Below are 19521 nucleotides of genomic sequence, written 5' to 3' on the forward strand. Positions count from 1 at the left end.
ATCCATGTTAGGAATAAACAAAAATGTCATCCATTGGCTGATGCAGCATTTCTCTATATGGCATACATAGAAAACTTTTTCTCAAATATAGCAATATGGCAAATCTAAGAAATGCTATGGCAAATTAATCAATCAGGACATTTATTTGGTGATTGAATCTACTATGGGGGACTAAGTTTTAAGACGAGAAGAAGAACAGACCTTTACTCTCATTAGTGCACACTGAAGAAGAAAATTCTTAAAACCAGAATATCTTAAAACCATAGCACAAGTGATGGATCACTGCATTCTTATTGCAACTTTTCCTATTTCCAAATGTTTGACAAACATCTCTCCAGTTGAAAACTGATTTGAAACAGCTTCAAAATTAGTTTGGAGTAAAAAAACCACTGAAGATGATGGGATTTATACAAAGTTTAAATATAGATAAGCTATCCTAAAATTCAACTTTAAGGAAATTGAACAAAGTTAGGTCCCACCAAGATTTGAAATCAGATTACTGGATTCAAAGTCCAAAGTGCTCACCATTACACCATGGAACCCATTGTTTGAGAGTCTTCCTCTACTCAATATTGCTGATCTTTGAAATACTGAATGTTCTCCTGTTTTAGGTGCATTTGGCATTTATGAGTTTGCTGATGCTTTTATGTTTGGCCGGTTAGCTCAGTTGGTTAATAACGCCAAGGTCATGGGTTCGATCTCCATACGGGCCATGTGCTTTTTCTTGTTGTCCTACAAGAAATGCCAAGAAGGGATTTTATCCACTGGCAAAGTGCATGAAGTGTGGGATGAATGCATTGGCTACAGTTAGCAGCCCTTGAAACTTGCTCGAGAACATCATAGACACATACATAATAGAGAATTTTTAAATCCATGTTAGGAATAAACAAAAATGTCATCCTTTGGCTGATGCAGCATTTCTCTATATGGCATACATAGAAAACTTTTTCTCAAATATAGCAATATGGCAAATCTAAGAAATGCTATGGCAAATTAATCAATCAGGACATTTATTTGGTGATTGAATCTACTATGGGGGACTAAGTTTTTAGACGAGAAGAAGAACAGACCTTTACTCTCATTAGTGCACACTGAAGAAGAAAATTCTTAAAACCAGAATATCTTAAAACCATAGCACAAGTGATGGATCGCTGCATTCTTATTGCAACTATTCCTATTTCCAAATGTTTGACAAACATCTCTCCAGTTGAAAACTGATTTGAAACAGTTTCAAAATTAGTTTGGAGTAAAGAAACCACTGAAGATGATGGGATTTATACAAAGTTTAAATATAGATAAGCTATCCTAAAATTCAACTTTAAGAAAATTGAACAAAGTTAGGTCCCACCAAGAATTGAAATCAGATTACTGGATTCAAAGTCCAAAGCGCTCACCATTACACCATGGAACCCATTATTAGAGAGTCTTCCTCTACTCAATATTGCTGATCTTTGAAATACTTTATGTTCTCCTGTTTTAGGTACATTTGGCATTTATGAGTTTGCTGATGCTTTTATGTTTGGCCGGTTAGCTCAGTTGGTTAGAGCGTGGTGCTAATAACGTCAAGGTCATGTGTTCGATCCCCATACGGGCCATGTGCTTTTTCTTGTTGTCCTACAAGAAATGCCAAGAAGGGATTTTATCCAGCTGCAAAGTGCATGAAGTGTGGGATTGGCTACAGTTAGCAGCCCTTGAAACTTGCTAGAGAACATCATAGACACATACAAAACAGAGAATTTTTAAATCCATGTTAGGAATAAACAAAAATGTCATCCTTTGGCTGATGCAGCATTTCTCTATATGGCATACATAGAAAACTTTTTCTCAAATATAGCAATATGGCAAATCTAAGAAATGCTAAGGCAAATTAATCAATCAGGACATTTATTTGGTGATTGAATCTACTATGGGGGACTAAGTTTTAAGAAGAGAAGAAGAACAGACCTTTACTCTCATTAGTGCACACTGAAGAAGAAAATTCTTAAAACCAGAATATCTTAAAACCATAGCACAAGTGATGGATCACTGCATTCTTATTGCAACTTTTCCTATTTCCAAATGTTTGACAAACATCTCTCCAGTTGAAAACTGATTTGAAACAGCTTCAAAATTAGTTTGGAGTAAAAAAAACCACTGAAGATGATGGGATTTATACAAAGTTTAAATATAGATAAGCTATCCTAAAATTCAACTTTAAGGAAATTGAACAAAGTTAGGTCCCACCAAGATTTGAAATCAGATTACTGGATTCAAAGTCCAAAGTGCTCACTATTACACCATGGAACCCATTATTAGAGAGTCTTCCTCTACTCAATATTGCTGATCTTTGAAATACTGAATGTTCTCCTGTTTTAGGTACATTTGGCATTTTTGTGTTTGCTGATGCTTTTATGTTTGGCTGGTTAGCTCAGTTGGTTAGAGCGTGGTGCTAATAACGCCAAGGTCATGTGTTCGATCCCCATACGGGCCATGTGCTTTTTCTTGTTGTCCTACAAGAAATGCCAAGAAGGGATTTTATCCAGCTGCAAAGTGCATGAAGTGTGGGATTGGCTACAGTTAGCAGCCCTTGAAACTTGCTAGAGAACATCATAGACACATACAAAACAGAGAATTTTTAAATCCATGTTAGGAATAAACAAAAATGTCATCCTTTGGCTGATGCAGCATTTCTCTATATGGCATACATAGAAAACTTTTTCTCAAATATAGCAATATGGCAAATCTAAGAAATGCTAAGGCAAATTAATCAATCAGGACATTTATTTGGTGATTGAATCTACTATGGGGGACTAAGTTTTAAGAAGAGAAGAAGAACAGACCTTTACTCTCATTAGTGCACACTGAAGAAGAAAATTCTTAAAACCAGAATATCTTAAAACCATAGCACAAGTGATGGATCACTGCATTCTTATTGCAACTTTTCCTATTTCCAAATGTTTGACAAACATCTCTCCAGTTGAAAACTGATTTGAAACAGCTTCAAAATTAGTTTGGAGTAAAAAAAACCACTGAAGATGATGGGATTTATACAAAGTTTAAATATAGATAGGCTATCCTAAAATTCAACTTTAAGGAAATTGAACAAAGTTAGGTCCCACCAAGATTTGAAATCAGATTACTGGATTCAAAGTCCAAAGTGCTCACTATTACACCATGGAACCCATTATTAGAGAGTCTTCCTCTACTCAATATTGCTGATCTTTGAAATACTGAATGTTCTCCTGTTTTAGGTACATTTGGCATTTTTGTGTTTGCTGATGCTTTTATGTTTGGCTGGTTAGCTCAGTTGGTTAGAGCGTGGTGCTAATAACGCCAAGGTCATGTGTTCGATCCCCATATGGGCCATGTGCTTTTTCTTGTTGTCCTACAAGAAATGCCAAGAAGGGATTTTATCCAGCGGCAAAGTGCATGAAGTGTGGGATGAATGCATTGGCTACAGTTAGCAGCCCTTGAAACTTGCTAGAGAACATCATAGACACATACAAAACAGAGAATTTTTAAATCCATGTTAGGAATAAACAAAAATGTCATCCTTTGGCTGATGCAGCATTTCTCTATATGGCATACATAGAAAACTTTTTCTCAAATATAGCAATATGGCAAATCTAAGAAATGCTAAGGCAAATTAATCAATCAGGACATTTATTTGGTGATTGAATCTACTATGGGGGACTAAGTTTTAAGAAGAGAAGAAGAACAGACCTTTACTCTCATTAGTGCACACTGAAGAAGAAAATTCTTAAAACCAGAATATCTTAAAACCATAGCACAAGTGATGGATCACTGCATTCTTATTGCAACTTTTCCTATTTCCAAATGTTTGACAAACATCTCTCCAGTTGAAAACTGAATTGAAACAGTTTCAAAATTAGTTTGGAGTAAAGAAACCACTGAAGATGATGGAATTTATACAAAGTTTAAATATAGATAAGCTATCCTAAAATTCAACTTTAAGGAAATTGAACAAAGTTAGGTCCCACCAAGATTTGAAATCAGATTACTGGATTCAAAGTCCAAAGTGCTCACCATTACACCATGGAACCCATTGTTTGAGAGTCTTCCTCTACTCAATATTGCTGATCTTTGAAATACTGAATGTTCTCCTGTTTTAGGTACATTTGGCATTTATGAGTTTGCTGATGCTTTTGTGTTTGGCCGGTTAGCTCAGTTGGTTAATAACGCCAAGGTCATGGGTTCAATCCCCATACGGGCCATGTGCTTTTTCTTGTTGTCCTACAAGAAATGCCAAGAAGGGATTTTATCCAGCGGCAAAGTGCATGAAGTGTGGGATGAATGCATTGGCTACAGTTAGCAGCCCTTGAAACTTGCTCGAGAACATCATAGACACATACATAATAGAGAATTTTTAAATCCATGTTAGGAATAAACAAAAATGTCATCCTTTGGCTGATGCAGCATTTCTCTATATGGCATACATAGAAAACTTTTTCTCAAATATAGCAATATGGCAAATCTAAGAAATGCTATGGCAAATTAATCAATCAGGACATTTATTTGGTGATTGAATCTACTATGGGGGACTAAGTTTTAAGACGAGAAGAAGAACAGACCTTTACTCTCATTAGTGCACACTGAAGAAGAAAATTCTTAAAACCAGAATATCTTAAAACCATAGCACAAGTGATGGATCGCTGCATTCTTATTGCAACTATTCCTATTTCCAAATGTTTGACAAACATCTCTCCAGTTGAAAACTGATTTGAAACAGTTTCAAAATTAGTTTGGAGTAAAGAAACCACTGAAGATGATGGGATTTATACAAGTTTAAATATAGATAAGCTATCCTAAAATTCAACTTTAAGGAAATTGAACAAAGTTAGGTCCCACCAAGAATTGAAATCAGATTACTGGATTCAAAGTCCAAAGCGCTCACCATTACACCATGGAACCCATTATTAGAGAGTCTTCCTCTACTCAATATTGCTGATCTTTGAAATACTGAATGTTCTCCTGTTTTAGGTACATTTGGCATTTATGAGTTTGCTGATGCTTTTATGTTTGGCCGGTTAGCTCAGTTGGTTAGAGCGTGGTACTAATAATGCCAAGGTCATGTGTTCGATCCCCATACGGGCCATGTGCTTTTTCTTGTTGTCCTACAAGAAATGCCAAGAAGGGATTTTATCCAGCGGCAAAGTGCATGAAGTGTGGGATGAATGCATTGGCTACAGTTAGCAGCCCTTGAAACTTGCTAGAGAACATCATAGACACATACAAAACAGAGAATTTTTAAATCCATGTTAGGAATAAACAAAAATGTCATCCTTTGGCTGATGCAGCATTTCTCTATATGGCATACATAGAAAACTTTTTCTCAAATATAGCAATATGGCAAATCTAAGAAATGCTAAGGCAAATTAATCAATCAGGACATTTATTTGGTGATTGAATCTACTATGGGGGACTAAGTTTTAAGACGAGAAGAAGAACAGACCTTTACTCTCATTAGTGCACACTGAAGAAGAAAATTCTTAAAACCAGAATATCTTAAAACCATAGCACAAGTGATGGATCACTGCATTCTTATTGCAACTTTTCCTATTTCCAAATGTTTGACAAACATCTCTCCAGTTGAAAACTGATTTGAAACAGCTTCAAAATTAGTTTGGAGTAAAAAAACCACTGAAGATGATGGGATTTATACAAAGTTTAAATATAGATAAGCTATCCTAAAATTCAACTTTAAGATAAGTGAACAAAGTTAGGTCCCACCAAGATTTGAAATCAGATTACTGGATTCAAAGTCCAAAGTGCTCACTATTACACCATGGAACCCATTATTAGAGAGTCTTCCTCTACTCAATATTGCTGATCTTTGAAATACTGAATGTTCTCCTGTTTTAGGTACATTTGGCATTTTTGTGTTTGCTGATGCTTTTATGTTTGGCCGGTTAGCTCAGTTGGTTAGAGCATGGTGCTAATAATGCCAAGGTCATGTGTTCGATCCCCATACGGGCCATGTGGTTTTTCTTGTTGTCCTACAAGAAATGCCAAGAAGGGATTTTATCCAGCTGCAAAGTGCATGAAGTGTGGGATGAATGCATTGGCTACAGTTAGCAGCCCTTGAAACTTGCTAGAGAACATCATAGACACATACAAAACAGAGAATTTTTAAAACCATGTTAGGAATAAACAAAAATGTCATCCTTTGGCTGATGCAGCATTTCTCTATATGGCATACATAGAAAACTTTTTCTCAAATATAGCAATATGGCAAATCTAAGAAATGCTAAGGCAAATTAATCAATCAGGACATTTATTTGGTGATTGAATCTACTATGGGGGACTAAGTTTTAAGACGAGAAGAAGAACAGACCTTTACTCTCATTAGTGCACACTGAAGAAGAAAATTCTTAAAACCAGAATATCTTAAAACCATAGCACAAGTGATGGATCACTGCATTCTTATTGCAACTTTTCCTATTTCCAAATGTTTGACAAACATCTCTCCAGTTGAAAACTGATTTGAAACAGCTTCAAAATTAGTTTGGAGTAAAAAAACCACTGAAGATGATGGGATTTATACAAAGTTTAAATATAGATAAGCTATCCTAAAATTCAACTTTAAGATAAGTGAACAAAGTTAGGTCCCACCAAGATTTGAAATCAGATTACTGGATTCAAAGTCCAAAGTGCTCACTATTACACCATGGAACCCATTATTAGAGAGTCTTCCTCTACTCAATATTGCTGATCTTTGAAATACTGAATGTTCTCCTGTTTTAGGTACATTTGGCATTTTTGTGTTTGCTGATACTTTTATGTTTGGCCGGTTAGCTCAGTTGGTTAGAGCGTGGTGCTAATAATGCCAAGGTCATGTGTTCGATCCCCATACGGGCCATGTGGTTTTTCTTGTTGTCCTACAAGAAATGCCAAGAAGGGATTTTATCCAGCTGCAAAGTGCATGAAGTGTGGGATGAATGCATTGGCTACAGTTAGCAGCCCTTGAAACTTGCTAGAGAACATCATAGACACATACAAAACAGAGAATTTTTAAAACCATGTTAGGAATAAACAAAAATGTCATCCTTTGGCTGATGCAGCATTTCTCTATATGGCATACATAGAAAACTTTTTCTCAAATATAGCAATATGGCAAATCTAAGAAATGCTATGGCAAATTAATCAATCAGGACATTTATTTGGTGATTGAATCTACTATGGGAGACTAAGTTTTAAGAAGAGAAGAAGAACAGACCTTTACTCTCATTAGTGCACACTGAAGAAGAAAATTCTTAAAACCAGAATATCTTAAAACCATAGCACAAGTGATGGATCACTGCATTCTTATTGCAACTTTCCTATTTCCAAATGTTTGACAAACATCTCTCCAGTTGAAAACTGATTTGAAACAGTTTCAAAATTAGTTTGGAGTAAAGAAACCACTGAAGATGATGGGATTTATACAAAGTTTAAATATAGATAAGCTATCCTAAAATTCAACTTTAAGGAAATTGAACAAAGTTAGGTCCCACCAAGATTTGAAATCAGATTACTGGATTCAAAGTCCAAAGTGCTCACTATTACACCATGGAACCCATTATTAGAGAGTCTTCCTTTACTCAATATTGCTGATCTTTGAAATACTGAATGTTCTCCTGTTTTAGGTACATTTGGCATTTTTGTGTTTGCTGATGCTTTTATGTTTGGCCGGTTAGCTCAGTTGGTTAGAGTGTGGTGCTAATAACGCCAAGGTCATGTGTTCGATCCCCATATGGGCCATGTGCTTTTTCTTGTTGTCCTACAAGAAATGCCAAGAAGGGATTTTATCCAGCGGCAAAGTGCATGAAGTGTGGGATGAATGCATTGGCTAAAGTTAGCAGCCCTTGAAACTTGCTAGAGAACATCATAGACACATACAAAACAGAGAATTTTTAAATCCATGTTAGGAATAAACAAAAATGTCATCCTTTGGCTGATGCAGCATTTCTCTATATGGCATACATAGAAAACTTTTTCTCAAATATAGCAATATGGCAAATCTAAGAAATGCTAAGGCAAATTAATCAATCAGGACATTTATTTGGTGATTGAATCTACTATGGGGGACTAAGTTTTAAGAAGAGAAGAAGAACAGACCTTTACTCTCATTAGTGCACACTGAAGAAGAAAATTCTTAAAACCAGAATATCTTAAAACCATAGCACAAGTGATGGATCACTGCATTCTTATTGCAACTTTTCCTATTTCCAAATGTTTGACAAACATCTCTCCAGTTGAAAACTGAATTGAAACAGTTTCAAAATTAGTTTGGAGTAAAGAAACCACTGAAGATGATGGAATTTATACAAAGTTTAAATATAGATAAGCTATCCTAAAATTCAACTTTAAGGAAATTGAACAAAGTTAGGTCCCACCAAGATTTGAAATCAGATTACTGGATTCAAAGTCCAAAGTGCTCACCATTACACCATGGAACCCATTGTTTGAGAGTCTTCCTCTACTCAATATTGCTGATCTTTGAAATACTGAATGTTCTCCTGTTTTAGGTACATTTGGCATTTATCAGTTTGCTGATGCTTTTATGTTTGGCCGGTTAGCTCAGTTGGTTAATAACGCCAAGGTCATGGGTTCAATCCCCATACAGGCCATGTGCTTTTTCTTGTTGTCCTACAAGAAATGCCAAGAAGGGATTTTATCCAGCGGCAAAGTGCATGAAGTGTGGGATGAATGCATTGGCTACAGTTAGCAGCCCTTGAAACTTGCTCGAGAACATCATAGACACATACATAATAGAGAATTTTTAAATCCATGTTAGGAATAAACAAAAATGTCATCCTTTGGCTGATGCAGCATTTCTCTATATGGCATACATAGAAAACTTTTTCTCAAATATAGCAATATGGCAAATCTAAGAAATGCTATGGCAAATTAATCAATCAGGACATTTATTTGGTGATTGAATCTACTATGGGGGACTAAGTTTTAAGACGAGAAGAAGAACAGACCTTTACTCTCATTAGTGCACACTGAAGAAGAAAATTCTTAAAACCAGAATATCTTAAAACCATAGCACAAGTGATGGATCGCTGCATTCTTATTGCAACTATTCCTATTTCCAAATGTTTGACAAACATCTCTCCAGTTGAAAACTGATTTGAAACAGTTTCAAAATTAGTTTGGAGTAAAGAAACCACTGAAGATGATGGGATTTATACAAAGTTTAAATATAGATAAGCTATCCTAAAATTCAACTTTAAGGAAATTGAACAAAGTTAGGTCCCACCAAGAATTGAAATCAGATTACTGGATTCAAAGTCCAAAGCGCTCACCATTACACCATGGAACCCATTATTAGAGAGTCTTCCTCTACTCAATATTGCTGATCTTTGAAATACTGAATGTTCTCCTGTTTTAGGTACATTTGGCATTTATGAGTTTGCTGATGCTTTATGTTTGGCCGGTTAGCTCAGTTGGTTAGAGCGTGGTGCTAATAACGCCAAGGTCATGTGTTCGATCCCCATACGGGCCATGTGCTTTTTCTTGTTGTCCTACAAGAAATGCCAAGAAGGGATTTTATCCAGCGGCAAAGTGCATGAAGTGTGGGATGAATGCATTGGCTACAGTTAGCAGCCCTTGAAACTTGCTAGAGAACATCATAGACACATACAAAACAGAGAATTTTTAAATCCATGTTAGGAATAAACAAAAATGTCATCCTTTGGCTGATGCAGCATTTCTCTATATGGCATACATAGAAAACTTTTTCTCAAATATAGCAATATGGCAAATCTAAGAAATGCTAAGGCAAATTAATCAATCAGGACATTTATTTGGTGATTGAATCTACTATGGGGGACTAAGTTTTAAGACGAGAAGAAGAACAGACCTTTACTCTCATTAGTGCACACTGAAGAAGAAAATTCTTAAAACCAGAATATCTTAAAACCATAGCACAAGTGATGGATCACTGCATTCTTATTGCAACTTTTCCTATTTCCAAATGTTTGACAAACATCTCTCCAGTTGAAAACTGATTTGAAACAGCTTCAAAATTAGTTTGGAGTAAAAAAACCACTGAAGATGATGGGATTTATACAAAGTTTAAATATAGATAAGCTATCCTAAAATTCAACTTTAAGGAAATTGAACAAAGTTAGGTCCCACCAAGATTTGAAATCAGATTACTGAATTCAAAGTCCAAAGTGCTCACCATTACACCATGGAACCCATTATTTGAGAGTCTTCCTCTACTCACTATTGCTGATCTTTGAAATACTGAATGTTCTCCTGTTTTAGGTACATTTGGCATTTATCAGTTTGCTGATGCTTTTATCTTTGGCCGGTTAGCTCAGTTGGTTAGAGCGTGGTGCTAATAACGCAAAGGTCATGTGTTCGATCCCCATACGGGTCATGTGCTTTTTCTTGTTGTCCTACAAGAAATGCCAAGAAGGGATTTTATCCAGCGGCAAAGTGCATGAAGTGTGGGATGAATGCATTGGCTACAGTTAGCAGCCCTTGAAACTTGCTAGAGAACATCATAGACACATACAAAACAGAGAATTTTTAAATCCATGTTAGGAATAAACAAAAATGTCATCCTTTGGCTGATGCAGCATTTCTCTATATGGCATACATAGAAAACTTTTTCTCAAATATAGCAATATGGCAAATCTAAGAAATGCTATGGCAAATTAATCAATCAGGACATTTATTTGGTGATTGAATCTACTATGGGGGACTAAGTTTTAAGACGAGAAGAAGAACAGACCTTTACTCTCATTAGTGCACACTGAAGAAGAAAATTCTTAAAACCAGAATATCTTAAAACAATAGCACAAGTGATGGATCACTGCATTCTTATTGCAACTTTTCCTATTTCCAAATGTTTGACAAACATCTCTCCAGTTGAAAACTGATTTGAAACAGTTTTAAAATTAGTTTAGAGTAAAGAAACCACTGAAGATGATGGAATTTATACAAAGTTTAAATATAGATAAGCTATCCTAAAATTCAACTTTAAGGAAATTGAACAAAGTTAGGTCCCACCAAGATTTGAAATCAGATTACTGGATTCAAAGTCCAAAGTGCTCACCATTACACCATGGAACCCATTGTTTGAGAGTCTTCCTCTACTCAATATTGCTGATCTTTGAAATACTGAATGTTCTCCTGTTTTAGGTGCATTTGGCATTTATGAGTTTGCTGATGCTTTTATGTTTGGCCGGTTAGCTCAGTTGGTTAATAACGCCAAGGTCATGTGTTCGATCCCCATACGGGCCATGTGCTTTTTCTTGTTGTCCTACAAGAAATGCCAAGAAGGGATTTTATCCAGCGGCAAAGTGCATGAAGTGTGGGATGAATGCATTGGCTACAGTTAGCAGCCCTTGAAACTTGCTCGAGAACATCATAGACACATACATAATAGAGAATTTTTAAATCCATGTTAGGAATAAACAAAAATGTCATCCTTTGGCTGATGCAGCATTTCTCTATATGGCATACATAGAAAACTTTTTCTCAAATATAGCAATATGGCAAATCTAAGAAATGCTATGGCAAATTAATCAATCAGGACATTTATTTGGTGATTGAATCTACTATGGGGGACTAAGTTTTTAGACGAGAAGAAGAACAGACCTTTACTCTCATTAGTGCACACTGAAGAAGAAAATTCTTAAAACCAGAATATCTTAAAACCATAGCACAAGTGATGGATCGCTGAATTCTTATTGCAACTATTCCTATTTCCAAATGTTTGACAAACATCTCCCAGTTGAAAACTGATTTGAAACAGTTTCAAAATTAGTTTGGAGTAAAGAAACCACTGAAGATGATGGGATTTATACAAAGTTTAAATATAGATAAGCTATCCTAAAATTCAACTTTAAGGAAATTGAACAAAGTTAGGTCCCACCAAGATTTGAAATCAGATTACTGGATTCAAAGTCCAAAGTGCTCACTATTACACCATGGAACCCATTATTAGAGAGTCTTCCTCTACTCAATATTGCTGATCTTTGAAATACTGAATGTTCTCCTGTTTTAGGTACATTTGGCATTTTTGTGTTTGCTGATGCTTTTATGTTTGGCCGGTTAGCTCAGTTGGTTAGAGCGTGGTGCTAATAACGCCAAGGTCATGTGTTCGATCCCCATATGGGCCACGTGCTTTTTCTTGTTGTCCTACAAGAAATGCCAAGAAGGGATTTTATCCAGCTGCAAAGTGCATGAAGTGTGGGATTGGCTACAGTTAGCAGCCCTTGAAACTTGCTAGAGAACATCATAGACACATACAAAACAGAGAATTTTTAAATCCATGTTAGGAATAAACAAAAATGTCATCCTTTGGCTGATGCAGCATTTCTCTATATGGCATACATAGAAAACTTTTTCTCAAATATAGCAATATGGCAAATCTAAGAAATGCTAAGGCAAATTAATCAATCAGGACATTTATTTGGTGATTGAATCTACTATGGGGGACTAAGTTTTAAGACGAGAAGAAGAACAGACCTTTACTCTCATTAGTGCACACTGAAGAAGAAAATTCTTAAAACCAGAATATCTTAAAACCATAGCACAAGTGATGGATCACTGCATTCTTATTGCAACTTTTCCTATTTCCAAATGTTTGACAAACATCTCTCCAGTTGAAAACTGATTTGAAACAGCTTCAAAATTAGTTTGGAGTAAAAAAAACCACTGAAGATGATGGGATTTATACAAAGTTTAAATATAGATAAGCTATCCTAAAATTCAACTTTAAGGAAATTGAACAAAGTTAGGTCCCACCAAGATTTGAAATCAGATTACTGGATTCAAAGTCCAAAGTGCTCACTATTACACCATGGAACCCATTATTAGAGAGTCTTCCTCTACTCAATATTGCTGATCTTTGAAATACTGAATGTTCTCCTGTTTTAGGTACATTTGGCATTTTTGTGTTTGCTGATTCTTTTATGTTTGGCTGGTTAGCTCAGTTGGTTAGAGCGTGGTGCTAATAACGCCAAGGTCATGTGTTCGATCCCCATATGGGTCATGTGCTTTTTCTTGTTGTCCTACAAGAAATGCCAAGAAGGGATTTTATCCAGCGGCAAAGTGCATGAAGTGTGGGATGAATGCATTGGCTACAGTTAGTAGCCCTTGAAACTTGCTAGAGAACATCATAGACACATACAAAACAGAGAATTTTTAAATCCATGTTAGGAATAAACAAAAATGTCATCCTTTGGCTGATGCAGCATTTCTCTATATGGCATACATAGAAAACTTTTTCTCAAATATAGCAATATGGCAAATCTAAGAAATGCTATGGCAAATTAATCAATCAGGACATTTATTTGGTGATTGAATCTACTATGGGGGACTAAGTTTTAAGACGAGAAGAAGAACAGACCTTTACTCTCATTAGTGCACACTGAAGAAGAAAATTCTTAAAACCAGAATATCTTAAAAAAATAGCACAAGTGATGGATCACTGCATTCTTATTGCAACTTTTCCTATTTCCAAATGTTTGACAAACATCTCTCCAGTTGAAAACTGATTTGAAACAGTTTTAAAATTAGTTTAGAGTAAAGAAACCACTGAAGATGATGGAATTTATACAAAGTTTAAATATAGATAAGCTATCCTAAAATTCAACTTTAAGGAAATTGAACAAAGTTAGGTCCCACCAAGATTTGAAATCAGATTACTGGATTCAAAGTCCAAAGTGCTCACCATTACACCATGGAACCCATTGTTTGAGAGTCTTCCTCTACTCAATATTGCTGATCTTTGAAATACTGAATGTTCTCCTGTTTTAGGTGCATTTGGCATTCATGAGTTTGCTGATGCTTTTATGTTTGGCTGGTTAGCTCAGTTGGTTAATAACGCCAAGGTCATGGGTTCGATCCCCATACGGGCCATGTGCTTTTTCTTGTTGTCCTACAAGAAATGCCAAGAAGGGATTTTATCCAGCGGCAAAGTGCATGAAGTGTGGGATGAATGCATTGGCTACAGTTAGCAGCCCTTGAAACTTGCTCGAGAACATCATAGACACATACATAATAGAGAATTTTTAAATCCATGTTAGGAATAAACAAAAATGTCATCCTTTGGCTGATGCAGCATTTCTCTATATGGCATACATAGAAAACTTTTTCTCAAATATAGCAATATGGCAAATCTAAGAAATGCTATGGCAAATTAATTAATCAGGACATTTATTTGGTGATTGAATCTACTATGGGGGACTAAGTTTTTAGACGAGAAGAAGAACAGACCTTTACTCTCATTAGTGCACACTGAAGAAGAAAATTCTTAAAACCAGAATATCTTAAAACCATAGCACAAGTGATGGATCGCTGAATTCTTATTGCAACTATTCCTATTTCCAAATGTTTGACAAACATCTCTCCAGTTGAAAACTGATTTGAAACAGTTTCAAAATTAGTTTGGAGTAAAGAAACCACTGAAGATGATGGGATTTATACAAAGTTTAAATATAGATAAGCTATCCTAAAATTCAACTTTAAGGAAATTGAACAAAGTTAGGTCCCACCAAGATTTGAAATCAGATTACTGGATTCAAAGTCCAAAGTGCTCACTATTACACCATGGAACCCATTATTAGAGAGTCTTCCTCTACTCAATATTGCTGATCTTTGAAATACTGAATGTTCTCCTGTTTTAGGTACATTTGGCATTTTTGTGTTTGCTGATGCTTTTATGTTTGGCCGGTTAGCTCAGTTGGTTAGAGCGTGGTGCTAATAACGCCAAGGTCATGTGTTCGATCCCCATATGGGCCACGTGCTTTTTCTTGTTGTCCTACAAGAAATGCCAAGAAGGGATTTTATCCAGCTGCAAAGTGCATGAAGTGTGGGATTGGCTACAGTTAGCAGCCCTTGAAACTTGCTAGAGAACATCATAGACACATACAAAACAGAGAATTTTTAAATCCATGTTAGGAATAAACAAAAATGTCATCCTTTGGCTGATGCAGCATTTCTCTATATGGCATACATAGAAAACTTTTTCTCAAATATAGCAATATGGCAAATCTAAGAAATGCTAAGGCAAATTAATCAATCAGGACATTTATTTGGTGATTGAATCTACTATGGGGGACTAAGTTTTAAGACGAGAAGAAGAACAGACCTTTACTCTCATTAGTGCACACTGAAGAAGAAAATTCTTAAAACCAGAATATCTTAAAACCATAGCACAAGTGATGGATCACTGCATTCTTATTGCAACTTTTCCTATTTCCAAATGTTTGACAAACATCTCTCCAGTTGAAAACTGATTTGAAACAGCTTCAAAATTAGTTTGGAGTAAAAAAAACCACTGAAGATGATGGGATTTATACAAAGTTTAAATATAGATAAGCTATCCTAAAATTCAACTTTAAGGAAATTGAACAAAGTTAGGTCCCACCAAGATTTGAAATCAGATTACTGGATTCAAAGTCCAAAGTGCTCACTATTACACCATGGAACCCATTATTAGAGAGTCTTCCTCTACTCAATATTGCTGATCTTTGAAATACTGAATGTTCTCCTGTTTTAGGTACATTTGGCATTTTTGTGTTTGCTGATTCTTTTATGTTTGGCCGGTTAGCTCAGTTGGTTAATAACGCCAAGGTCATGGGTTCGATCCCCATACGGGCCATGTGCTTTTTCTTGTTGTCCTACAAGAAATGCCAAGAAGGGATTTTATCCAGCGGCAAAGTGCATGAAGTGTGGGATGAATGCATTGGCTACAGTTAGCAGCCCTTGAAACTTGCTCGAGAACATCATAGACACATACATAATAGAGAATTTTTAAATCCATGTTAGGAATAAACAAAAATGTCATCCTTTGGCTGATGCAGCATTTCTCTATATGGCATACATAGAAAACTTTTTCTCAAATATAGCAATATGGCAAATCTAAGAAATGCTATGGCAAATTAATTAATCAGGACATTTATTTGGTGATTGAATCTACTATGGGGGACTAAGTTTTTAGACGAGAAGAAGAACAGACCTTTACTCTCATTAGTGCACACTGAAGAAGAAAATTCTTAAAACCAGAATATCTTAAAACCATAGCACAAGTGATGGATCGCTGAATTCTTATTGCAACTATTCCTATTTCCAAATGTTTGACAAACATCTCTCCAGTTGAAAACTGATTTGAAACAGTTTCAAAATTAGTTTGGAGTAAAGAAACCACTGAAGATGATGGGATTTATACAAAGTTTAAATATAGATAAGCTATCCTAAAATTCAACTTTAAGGAAATTGAACAAAGTTAGGTCCCACCAAAATTTGAAATCAGATTACTGGATTCAAAGTCCAAAGTGCTCACTATTACACCATGGAACCCATTATTAGAGAGTCTTCCTCTACTCAATATTGCTGATCTTTGAAATACTGAATGTTCTCCTGTTTTAGGTACATTTGGCATTTTTGTGTTTGCTGATGCTTTTATGTTTGGCCGGTTAGCTCAGTTGGTTAGAGCGTGGTGCTAATAACGCCAAGGTCATGTGTTCGATCCCCATATGGGCCACGTGCTTTTTCTTGTTGTCCTACAAGAAATGCCAAGAAGGGATTTTATCCAGCTGCAAAGTGCATGAAGTGTGGGATTGGCTACAGTTAGCAGCCCTTGAAACTTGCTAGAGAACATCATAGACACATACAAAACAGAGAATTTTTAAATCCATGTTAGGAATAAACAAAAATGTCATCCTTTGGCTGATGCAGCATTTCTCTATATGGCATACATAGAAAACTTTTTCTCAAATATAGCAATATGGCAAATCTAAGAAATGCTAAGGCAAATTAATCAATCAGGACATTTATTTGGTGATTGAATCTACTATGGGGGACTAAGTTTTAAGACGAGAAGAAGAACAGACCTTTACTCTCATTAGTGCACACTGAAGAAGAAAATTCTTAAAACCAGAATATCTTAAAACCATAGCACAAGTGATGGATCACTGCATTCTTATTGCAACTTTTCCTATTTCCAAATGTTTGACAAACATCTCTCCAGTTGAAAACTGATTTGAAACAGCTTCAAAATTAGTTTGGAGTAAAAAAAAACACTGAAGATGATGGGATTTATACAAAGTTTAAATATAGATAAGCTATCCTAAAATTCAACTTTAAGGAAATTGAACAAAGTTAGGTCCCACCAAGATTTGAAATCAGATTACTGGATTCAAAGTCCAAAGTGCTCACTATTACACCATGGAACCCATTATTAGAGAGTCTTCCTCTACTCAATATTGCTGATCTTTGAAATACTGAATGTTCTCCTGTTTTAGGTACATTTGGCATTTTTGTGTTTGCTGATTCTTTTATGTTTGGCCGGTTAGCTCAGTTGGTTAGAGCGTGGTGCTAATAACGCCAAGGTCATGTGTTCGATCCCCATATGGGCCATGTGCTTTTTCTTGTTGTCCTACAAGAAATGCCAAGAAGGGATTTTATCCAGCAACAAAGTGCATGAAGTGTGGGATGAATGCATTGGCTACAGTTAGCAGCCCTTGAAACTTGCTAGAGAACATCATAGACACATACAAAACAGAGAATTTTTAAATCCATGTTAGGAATAAACAAAAATGTCATCCTTTGGCTGATGCAGCATTTCTCTATATGGCATACATAGAAAACTTTTTCTCAAATATAGCAATATGGCAAATCTAAGAAATGCTAAGGCAAATTAATCAATCAGGACATTTATTTGGTGATTGAATCTACTATGGGGGACTAAGTTTTAAGAAGAGAAGAAGAACAGACCTTTACTCTCATTAGTGCACACTGAAGAAGAAAATTCTTAAAACCAGAATATCTTAAAACCATAGCACAAGTGATGGATCACTGCATTCTTATTGCAACTTTTCCTATTTCCAAATGTTTGACAAACATCTCTCCAGTTGAAAACTGAATTGAAACAGTTTCAAAATTAGTTTGGAGTAAAGAAACCACTGAAGATGATGGAATTTATACAAAGTTTAAATATAGATAAGCTATCCTAAAATTCAACTTTAAGGAAATTGAACAAAGTTAGGTCCCACCAAGATTTGAAATCAGATTACTGGATTCAAAGTCCAAAGTGCTCACCATTACACCATGGAACCCATTGTTTGAGAGTCTTCCTCTACTCAATATTGCTGATCTTTGAAATACTGAATGTTCTCCTGTTTTAGGTACATTTGGCATTTATGAGTTTGCTGATGCTTTTATGTTTGGCCGGTTAGCTCAGTTGGTTAATAACAGCAAGGTCATGGGTTCAATCCCCATACGGGCCATGTGCTTTTTCTTGTTGTCCTACAAGAAATGCCAAGAAGGGATTTTATCCAGCGGCAAAGTGCATGAAGTGTGGGATGAATGCATTGGCTACAGTTAGCAGCCCTTGAAACTTGCTCGAGAACATCATAGACACATACATAATAGAGAATTTTTAAATCCATGTTAGGAATAAACAAAAATGTCATCCTTTGGCTGATGCAGCATTTCTCTATATGGCATACATAGAAAACTTTTTCTCAAATATAGCAATATGGCAAATCTAAGAAATGCTATGGCAAATTAATCAATCAGGACATTTATTTGGTGATTGAATCTACTATGGGGGACTAAGTTTTAAGACGAGAAGAAGAACAGACCTTTACTCTCATTAGTGCACACTGAAGAAGAAAATTCTTAAAACCAGAATATCTTAAAACCATAGCACAAGTGATGGATCGCTGCATTCTTATTGCAACTATTCCTATTTCCAAATGTTTGACAAACATCTCTCCAGTTGAAAACTGATTTGAAACAGTTTCAAAATTAGTTTGGAGTAAAGAAACCACTGAAGATGATGGGATTTATACAAGTTTAAATATAGATAAGCTATCCTAAAATTCAACTTTAAGGAAATTGAACAAAGTTAGGTCCCACCAAGAATTGAAATCAGATTACTGGATTCAAAGTCCAAAGCGCTCACCATTACACCATGGAACCCATTATTAGAGAGTCTTCCTCTACTCAATATTGCTGATCTTTGAAATACTGAATGTTCTCCTGTTTTAGGTACATTTGGCATTTATGAGTTTGTGAATACTTTTATGTTTGGCCGGTTAGCTCAGTTGGTTAGAGCGTGGTGCTAATAACGCCAAGGTCATGTGTTCGATCCCCATACGGGCCATGTGCTTTTTCTTGTTGTCCTACAAGAAATGCCAAGAAGGGATTTTATCCAGCGGCAAAGTGCATGAAGTGTGGGATGAATGCATTGGCTACAGTTAGCAGCCCTTGAAACTTGCTAGAGAACATCATAGACACATACAAAACAGAGAATTTTTAAATCCATGTTAGGAATAAACAAAAATGTCATCCTTTGGCTGATGCAGCATTTCTCTATATGGCATACATAGAAAACTTTTTCTCAAATATAGCAATATGGCAAATCTAAGAAATGCTAAGGCAAATTAATCAATCAGGACATTTATTTGGTGATTGAATCTACTATGGGGGACTAAGTTTTAAGACGAGAAGAAGAACAGACCTTTACTCTCATTAGTGCACACTGAAGAAGAAAATTCTTAAAACCAG

General features: G+C 35.7%; 9 non-coding genes across 9 annotated transcripts; all 9 read left to right on the forward strand.

Annotated features, from left to right (window-relative positions):
- Positions 1 to 2396: 2396 nt before the first annotated feature.
- Positions 2397 to 2470, forward strand: TRNAI-AAU (transfer RNA isoleucine (anticodon AAU)). The gene has a single exon. It is a non-coding gene; the product is annotated as a tRNA-Ile (tRNA).
- An 801-nt stretch (positions 2471 to 3271) lies between these two features.
- On the forward strand, positions 3272 to 3345 carry TRNAI-AAU (transfer RNA isoleucine (anticodon AAU)). Its single transcript has one exon. It is a non-coding gene; the product is annotated as a tRNA-Ile (tRNA).
- A 1676-nt stretch (positions 3346 to 5021) lies between these two features.
- TRNAI-AAU (transfer RNA isoleucine (anticodon AAU)) lies at positions 5022 to 5095 on the forward strand. Its single transcript has one exon. It is a non-coding gene; the product is annotated as a tRNA-Ile (tRNA).
- Positions 5096 to 9416: 4321 nt separating this feature from the next.
- On the forward strand, positions 9417 to 9490 carry TRNAI-AAU (transfer RNA isoleucine (anticodon AAU)). Its single transcript has one exon. It is a non-coding gene; the product is annotated as a tRNA-Ile (tRNA).
- Positions 9491 to 12048: 2558 nt separating this feature from the next.
- On the forward strand, positions 12049 to 12122 carry TRNAI-AAU (transfer RNA isoleucine (anticodon AAU)). The gene has a single exon. It is a non-coding gene; the product is annotated as a tRNA-Ile (tRNA).
- A 2552-nt stretch (positions 12123 to 14674) lies between these two features.
- TRNAI-AAU (transfer RNA isoleucine (anticodon AAU)) lies at positions 14675 to 14748 on the forward strand. The gene has a single exon. It is a non-coding gene; the product is annotated as a tRNA-Ile (tRNA).
- Positions 14749 to 16418: 1670 nt separating this feature from the next.
- TRNAI-AAU (transfer RNA isoleucine (anticodon AAU)) lies at positions 16419 to 16492 on the forward strand. The gene has a single exon. It is a non-coding gene; the product is annotated as a tRNA-Ile (tRNA).
- An 801-nt stretch (positions 16493 to 17293) lies between these two features.
- TRNAI-AAU (transfer RNA isoleucine (anticodon AAU)) lies at positions 17294 to 17367 on the forward strand. The gene has a single exon. It is a non-coding gene; the product is annotated as a tRNA-Ile (tRNA).
- Positions 17368 to 19043: 1676 nt separating this feature from the next.
- Positions 19044 to 19117, forward strand: TRNAI-AAU (transfer RNA isoleucine (anticodon AAU)). Its single transcript has one exon. It is a non-coding gene; the product is annotated as a tRNA-Ile (tRNA).
- The last annotated feature ends 404 nt before the right edge of the window (positions 19118 to 19521 follow it).

This window comes from Taudactylus pleione, unplaced genomic scaffold (genome assembly GCF_031769625.1).
Source record: "Taudactylus pleione unplaced genomic scaffold, aTauple2 ptg000085l, whole genome shotgun sequence".
NCBI classification, from domain to species: domain Eukaryota; kingdom Metazoa; phylum Chordata; class Amphibia; order Anura; family Myobatrachidae; genus Taudactylus; species Taudactylus pleione.